Raw genomic sequence first — 8,466 nt, 5'->3', positions numbered from 1 at the left:
CCGGTAACAGTGGTAACCAGCGAATATTCAACAACAACACTAACAGTATGAGTTGTAGAGGCCACACAGATAGTAGGAATTGACGGCACAGACATGACTGATACATTATGGATCTTAGGGATGAAAGGGTCTGAGGTCGGGGCTATAGTACGAGACCACACGGAACTCCGGTTTAGAGACATGGGACTCATGATGTCGGACAAGGCGCGATAGCGTAGGGGCAATGTCACGCCAAGTGCTGAGTGAAAGGGGAAACCCTCCATGGAAAGAGGAATTTCTCCACTTGACACAAGGTTCTCTTCACCGGTAATGGGGCTCGTCTCATCCATGTCGGAAGAGGACATTGCAACCGAAACACCAGGGGGAGTATATGGGAAGTCTTCTTTTGAAGGTTCCCAAAGAGCATTCCAATTGATATCGTAAGGTTCCCCTCCCAGAGCTTGAGAGTCAAGAGGTTGAATACTCGGGATAATAGGAAGGGTATCACTAACAGCCGATACCTCAAAAGCAATAGGAGATGCAGAGTCTTGGTCGCTTGGTACAAGAGACGGGATCGGTGATTCCACCAGGATGACTTAACTCAAGATCCCGGAAAAAGAGATAATCGAGTAGGGTCCCAACTCAACGCGAACAAAAAACACAGTCAAGATTAACAGGGAAAATGTGAGCATGGTCAAATAAATTTTATGACATAGGAATAAAACTTGAACTTTTCATATTTAAAGAGTCGAGAAAAAGGACAAAAGATGACTCTAGTCGCCTTCGAATTTTTAATGAGCCTGAAAGGATAAGTGCTCAGATGATCCTTTTCTTTTAAGGATTCAAAAAGGAATGAAAGTGACTACTCTGGAGTACTAGACAAGAGGTTTACCAGAAAAACCGTAAAACTGCATATACACCTTGGTGATCAAATGAAGGAGAAATGACCAAGGACTTTCCGTATGGCAGTCAATCTTCCCAAATGCTGTGTTCAGTGCATTACGGTTCATAAGGCGGTAGACTCGGCTTCCTATGGATGATAGGATGATAACCTAGTCGGGTCTCCCGATATATACTCGACGATACGGGGAGCACAAGTCCGTACTAGAAACTATTGAATTGCAGGAGGAGGAATCACACAACCTTACTGAAAACAATAGTGACTAGGTTTAACGACGCCAGAGCACGTCTCTAGCCTAGATCTCTAGATAAATGTGCGTTAAGTTCCAATGCGTTGTTAGGTTCATTCAATTGATTTTAAGAGTTAATCTTGGATTAAGTTTCGGTTTTCAGGCCCTACCGAATGTATTTCAACAATTCCTAGGATGCAGCTACAATGAGTAAAAAATCATTCGTTTCGATGAACAACTACCTAAATGAGGGTAAAGAGTTCATTCCCAAGCGAACGCAAACCAAGACAAGCAAATGCAAGCACTAAGAAACACAATGCATCAATACACTTATCTCACAACTACTAATGAAATATTTGAAATTTGCTTCCTAATTTCTCAATCATGAAAATTTAGTAATGCAAATGCACTTTCACTTTCGCATGCTCTATGAATGCAATATTTTTTATTTTTGGAATTTTAATGACAAACAAGTAAATGCAAGCTGACTGATCCAAGAAAATGTAATCTATGTTTGATAGTGTGGAAATCAAATCAATATGTGAAACCAGTTCGATAACCAGACACTAAAGACCAATCAAAAAGAAAATAAGCAGTAAAATAGCCTCAAACAAATCGATCAGATGGTTGTGGGCGAATCTTGGACAAACGGGTAACCCAACAAATGACTTCTTGACGAAACCTTTAACAAAGCTAGGTCACACAGTTTGAAAGTACAAGACTCACTAAATGAAATCGAATATGAAGTGCCTTAACCAAATACAACCAAAACAAGTTTATGAGAGACAAGAGACAACAGGGGACAAGCAACACTAGTTGATTCAGGAGGTAGAGTTGTAAAAACAACTTCTATGGGAATCATTGCAGGGCTATAACTAGAAACTAGAGACGAAAGGCAAATCGTCGCAAGCACAGAGTTAGCAATTGGGCGACCTCGTCGCAGGTGTACACCTATCTTCTACGACGACCCAATTTTAGGAATCGTCGCAACTGTACGATAGGATATCTGCAACATGCAGGTTTACCAAAGAGGACAGGTGCGACGTCATCGTAGCTGTTAAGATATAAACAGTGATGATCTCAGTTAAGAGAAAAACAAAGCAAAAAACACCTGAAGGACACCAGACTAGTCTTTCAGATAGTGAGAGGGACAACCAGATTGACTCAAGTAAATCAGAACACTGATGGCTCAGCCCCAAAATCAAGAGACACTAAATCAAAAAAAACAAATGAAGAGCAAACAAAAGACAACATACAAAGGACTCCTCAGTGGAATCGCCAACTTGTGATGTAAGAAATATTCCCTCTACAGACAAAGGAAACCCCTCTAGCCCTAGAGTGGGTCTAGTCACAGCAAGACAAAACAACAGCTAATTTCCTTAAACAGTCATTTTTGAAAGAGCCTACCTCAAACCGGTGTTCGATGTATCTTTCGTTGCGTCGCTTCATCTATCGTTTCCTTCTCCTCGATGAGCGATTCATCTGAAACAACACAAGAGAACAATAGAACACGTAACAGAGCATAACAACGACCTATTTACTTACAAATTCAAGGAATCATAAGATATCAAGTATATTTTACACAAGACATAGGAAATCACCATTGATTGTATTAAAATGAATGAAAGCAAAGCTTACAACCAAGCCTTGATGTTGCAAACTTTCTCGAAGGGTCCGGCCAGTATGTTTCTTCAAGAATTCACTCTCAATAGGGTCTCCCAAATAGATGATAGCTCTCTCTCTCTCACTCACAAGCACTAATACAAGGCTAAGGCAATCCACAACCAATTGCTCAACTATCAGCAATTCACACTACAAACTATCAAACTCACACCAAAGCTAGCTAATTTGCTCAATCCAAAAACTAGCTAATCATAGCAATAGGGAGTGCTTTTATAAGAGGAGGCGCCTCCATAAATGAGGGAGGGGGAGATTATCCTCAAGGGAGGTTTCTCAAAAGGTGGAACAACCATCCCAGAGGAGGAAAGGTGAACTCCCTTGACCCAACAACCAGCTCTAGAAACACCCAGAAGCATTATGTTTGAACTAATTTGCCATATCTGGATCGTCGCAAGTCATACACTAGGACTCGGCGATGACGTCACAAGGAAGCAATGCATCTAGAGCCATCATCGCAAGAAATTTCTTGAGGACTTGCACCGAGCCCTAAAATTCGACCGTCGCAGGAAACAGATGTACCCCTGCGATGACGTTGCGATGTTATAGTTCATTACAGAGAATTGTCGCAGGCAAAATGAGGTTTACTTGCGACGATGCAGAAACATGGGTAAAAGGGTCAATCTTCAGGATTAGAGAACACTTGTTTAATCTTCTTGAATGAGTAGGAAGATGTGGACACATTTATTTGATGTATGACACAGTGGAGATGTCGCTCAGAGACTGACTTTATCTGAGATCAGGGGATATGAGGCTAGTGACAAATTACTGTGTAACAAGTAGTTGTACTTGCACATAAATCCCAAGAGGAGCTCCTTGAGGATTAGGTGATCTGTCAAGTTGGCACCTCAGTATTTCCGGCCTTTGAGATCCTTGAGAGGATTGGACCAGTGTCATAGAGACTTGCATTGCCTCCATCAATGAAAGTCCATGATGTTTTTCATGTTTCATTTCTTATGAGATATGTACAGGATGTTGGGCATGCGATTGATTGGTCTATATTGTAGTTGGAAAAAGAGGGAGAGTTCCAAATAGAGACACAATTCATATTGCATCGGAAACAACTCGTGCTCTAAAATTGAGCAATAAAGAAAGTTAAAGTGCAATGGAAGCAATTTGGGCCCGATGAAGCTACATGGGAAATGGTTGATCAAATGTGGACATTATATCCTTCTTTATTTACTCATTGAATCAAATGAGTTTTTGGTATATATTTATGTGTGTGTGTTTCTATTTGTCTGTTTCTATGTTTGTCATTGTAAATACTACATCAAGTTGTGTTTATAAAGCTCCAATAAGCAGTATGTTTGTCATGTTTTCTATTGTTGGTAATTGTAATTACTACATCAAGTTGTGTTATAAAGCTCCATAAACAATATGTTTTCTTTGTCATAAGTGTCATAAAACATTGAGGATGGTGTTCCCCCATGGGGGAGGGGTTTGTAACATCTCCAGGTTGATTTTCTATGTAAATAAATTAAAGCAAGGTCATGGGACATGTATTCCAAGTTGAATGGAGGGGAAAAAATTATAGTGGGCATCACTTGTGGTTTATTATTGGCTATGGAAATTGGCAATGGAAAAAGGAAATAAATGGAAATTTAATATGAGAAATAAAGGAAAATAGGAGAAAGGGGAGATTTAGAGACACAAATATGCATGCAAGGGAAAATGAAGGAAATTGAAGGAAAAAGAAAGGAAAAGAAAAACAAATGAAGAGAGAGAACATTCTATGCCTCTCTTGGTTACTCTTATCACTCATGACTACTCTTACACACTTACACTCTTGAAGTAATCTAACATTTCACACTCTTGAAGCAATCTAACATTTCACTTGGACATTGAGGCATTCTCACTTGGACTTGGAGAGAGAACCCACTTGGACAGAAGCAAGCAAGCAATGGAATTTGTGGGAAATGAAAGAGAATGTTGGAAAAACAGATATAGTAGGATAACATTGTAGGTAACCTGTTTCATGTGTGATTTCATTGCTAAGATTTGAATGCATGGTACATTCATTTGGTTATTTGGTTTCTTTGTTGTCATTGGCATGGAATTTTTATAGATTGGCATTGGTTTCAACCTTCCCTTTCTATTTCCTCGATAACCATGGTGTAGTGGGTTCCCTATTGTGATTAAGCTTTAGATGGCCAGTGGACTTTGGACCTGGTGAGGTGGTCTCAAAAAATTCCCAAGTGTCGAGGGTGGAGATGGGATTTATCCTAAAAATCTTGATGGATGGATGGAGACAGGAAAATTCCTCTGGGTATAGTGAATAAAGTTAGAGGTATCCAACCTTGTTTGGTGTTAGTGATTTCTGGACCGGTTTAGGTGAAATCAGTGTGGTTGAGGGTTGAGGTGGTTTAACCTCTAGAAGCCCTGGTTGGTTCTGTTTGGTTTATCCCATGTGATCCTACATTCATGCTCAGAATATGGCACGGGGGTGATTGGTTGAAAGAGAGATTTGGTTCAGCCCAATCTATGGTTGGTTAGTACGTGGAAGTCCCTGACTTGGTTAACTTTATGCATATGTTATTGTGTGTTATTCCTTGTTGAGATCAATAAGCACTTGTATGGTTTATTGTGTTGACTTTATGACTGGTTTGTCATGGTTTTATTCTGATTAAATGTTGGCTATAAGCATGATACATTCTTGTTGTATAATTTTCTCTTGATATGGATCTTACTTATGGCTTGATAAGTTATTGAATGGTGTATGAATGCATGGGATAACAAGTGTTGTTGCAGCTAGTTTGCGAGGGCATTGAGCATTCTTGATGGTTCTCTGATGAATTTAAGAAGACAGTGAAAAAATATGCATTCATTACCCGCAGTTACTATGTTTACCATTTGTTTGATGAAATGTTTAGCATGTGTTTCAAATTTTGCACAAGACCTAGCCTTATTATTCATTATAGTGACTCATTATCATATTAGATTGAGTTTGGGAAAGTTCTGGGCTGTTTTGGGTATCTGGCCTGTAGCTAGCCCTGAAAATATGGAACTCAGTTACTAGTTGCACCCTATGAAGTGAGATATTTCAGTTGCAACCACATGAAGGAAGGCTTATGTGTGTGGTTGGAGCTTTCCAACTGCATGCATAGCTTGGCATTCATGTGGTTGGGATGTAGTTTCAACCTAGGGTAGGATCATCAACAGATGTTGTCTGGTATCTTGGTGATGTGGTGCTCTTGGGAGGTTGCATTATGTTTCTAGTTTGTAGGCCCCACTTCCATAATTGGAACTTGGATGTTGGGTCATTTCATAGAAATTCTAGGCTCATGTTTATCCTAGAAATATTGTAAAAGCAAGTAAATGTGGGGTGTTACATTTTTTATATTCTTCTTCCATAGCATCCCATACATCAGCTCCAAATGATTGAATGTAGGTCTTCATCCTTACTTTATAAAACAAATAGTTTTTTCCACTGAATATGGGTGTCGTATTGGTGAATCCTCCTTCTTGGTTTGCCATTGTCCTTGATCTCTCTTCTAGTTGTTAAACAAATCTGAGTAACCTAGTTTTCTATGATACCAATTGTTAGAAATTAGGACAATACTAAGAGGGGGGTGAATTAATATTATAGGAATTTTAAAACTTTCTTTCACTAGCAATGATACTAGGACACCAATAAAATCTCCAACAATTAATTCATATGAAGACAAGATATAACACAAGTATACCAATGAGAACACACAAATTATTCAAATTTTTCCTTCAAATTACTTCACAAGGCAAGCTACTACTTGTTGTTACAAATTTCTTTGGCTACAACCATAAGGAAGCAACTACTCCTTGATATATCAACTACAACTAAAAGGAGCTTCAACCCCTCAATTTATCAGCTTCTACTCAAAGGAGCTTCAACCCCTAAGTATTTAGCAACAACTATTGGAAGGAGTTACAACACCTTAATTGCAAGCTACAACTTGCATGACCTCAATGATTCATCTTTCATACAATTTTCATACTCAAATCATGAAGCCATTCCCTTTTACAAAATAAATCAATTTATCACTTCAACAATCACCAAACCCACCATCACCAGCACCTCAACAATATTTCGTTATTAAACACACCATCAACATCACTAACACACTTTCTCAATTTGGAAACCCATGCACCATACTATCTTGATCAAACAATTTTTCTTATAAAGAATTTTGATTGATATTTTTATAATTGAAACTCTAACTCTGTTGAACATGGAAACTTGCATGAATCTTGTATTTTTTCCTTTGTCTTACTTCTGTCAAGTCATTTCAATGTGTTCTCCAAGTCAACTACCTATGCTCTATTTTTTTTGCTTGAAAAAATAAGTTAAACTGATAATCTTTGCAAATCTGGATTTTTTTTAGAACTTAGTCGAGCTTTTCTAAATCTGGTGTATTACCATATTTAGCCAATTTTCCAAATTTGTGTCCAATTATTTTCCATGCCACTAGATTCTTCTAATGCATTCATGCCTGTGTTTTAAACTTTAGTGCTCCTTTTTTATATTTGACATAACTACCAAATTCCAAAGTTGTCAATCCATCCATGCAAATATCGCGTATAATGCAAAAATTATAAGGTGTCGACTCATCCACCATGGTACCTCTTTATGATATATCCCCTAGGGCTTATGTAACATTGCAAGCACTCTACACCTTTGGTCAAAATGCTGCAACAAAACCAAGTCCTAGTGCTAAAGGCTTTCTGTTGCTTATCAAAACATCACTTGTCGACCATATTTTTGTCTCCTAGGCCCGTCATCCCACCCACATTCCTTTGTGCACCTTTTTTTTCCTCCAGGATTTACCTTCCTGACGATGTGTCCCTATGGGTCTGAATACCATTCCTATACACCAATAAATGAGCAAGCCAATCTGATGTTGTCAATGCCATATATGGTCCACACCTAGTCAGCTTGGAACCTCCTCCTTTGCGCATTGTATAAACCTTCTGGGATAAGGCCTCTGGGGTGATGTCATCCTTACATCATAAATTCCATGTTGCACCTCTAAAGTAGTGATACATGTCACCTGGATTTGGCCTACTATGGTATGTAAAAACACTGAAACTTCCTACCACATGTCCTTTGTACTGACATCATGTTGAAGTCATCATGGGCCACTAAAATATTTCCATGTGTCTCCTAGAGAGGAGAGAGAAACGGTCTCGGGCTTCTGTTTTTCTACCAATTCCTTTGTTAAATTTTTAAACAAAAAGGAAACCTCTAGATTCAAGCATTTTATACTGTCGCAATTGCCATGACTGCCCAGTTGCTTTACTATTGGTATTTTTTGCCACTCTACTTCACCATGCTAGCACAGTTTGATATCATCCCAGGTTTGATCTCTTGTGTTGTGTAAAATTATTCCGAGAAATCCTTCCTAGGCTTAGTTGTTAAGTGGAGGCCTCCCAGTTTCAAACTCTTCTAATTAACTATGGTTGTCTCTGTCGCCCAGCTTACATCATCCTGGTCACTCCTCTATTGCGCAACTTTGATTTCTTCAGGGAAGGTCCCTCTGGGACGAGTTTTCCATATGGCACATCATTGTGGATCATCTTCCGATAAAACATATCTAGAACCTGTTGACTTTTCCTGAAGTTACGTCATCTCAGGCTTCCCTTATGTGTGCACCTTTTGAATCCTTCTGGGGAACTTCTGTCAGGATGATGTGTTATGTGGGTTTCC

The sequence above is a fragment of the Pinus tabuliformis genome, chromosome J, assembly GCF_031772625.1.
Source record: "Pinus tabuliformis cultivar Carrire ecotype Pingquan chromosome J, CPIR1, whole genome shotgun sequence".
Taxonomy (NCBI): domain Eukaryota; kingdom Viridiplantae; phylum Streptophyta; class Pinopsida; order Pinales; family Pinaceae; genus Pinus; species Pinus tabuliformis.
This window is presented reverse-complemented; position numbering follows the sequence as displayed.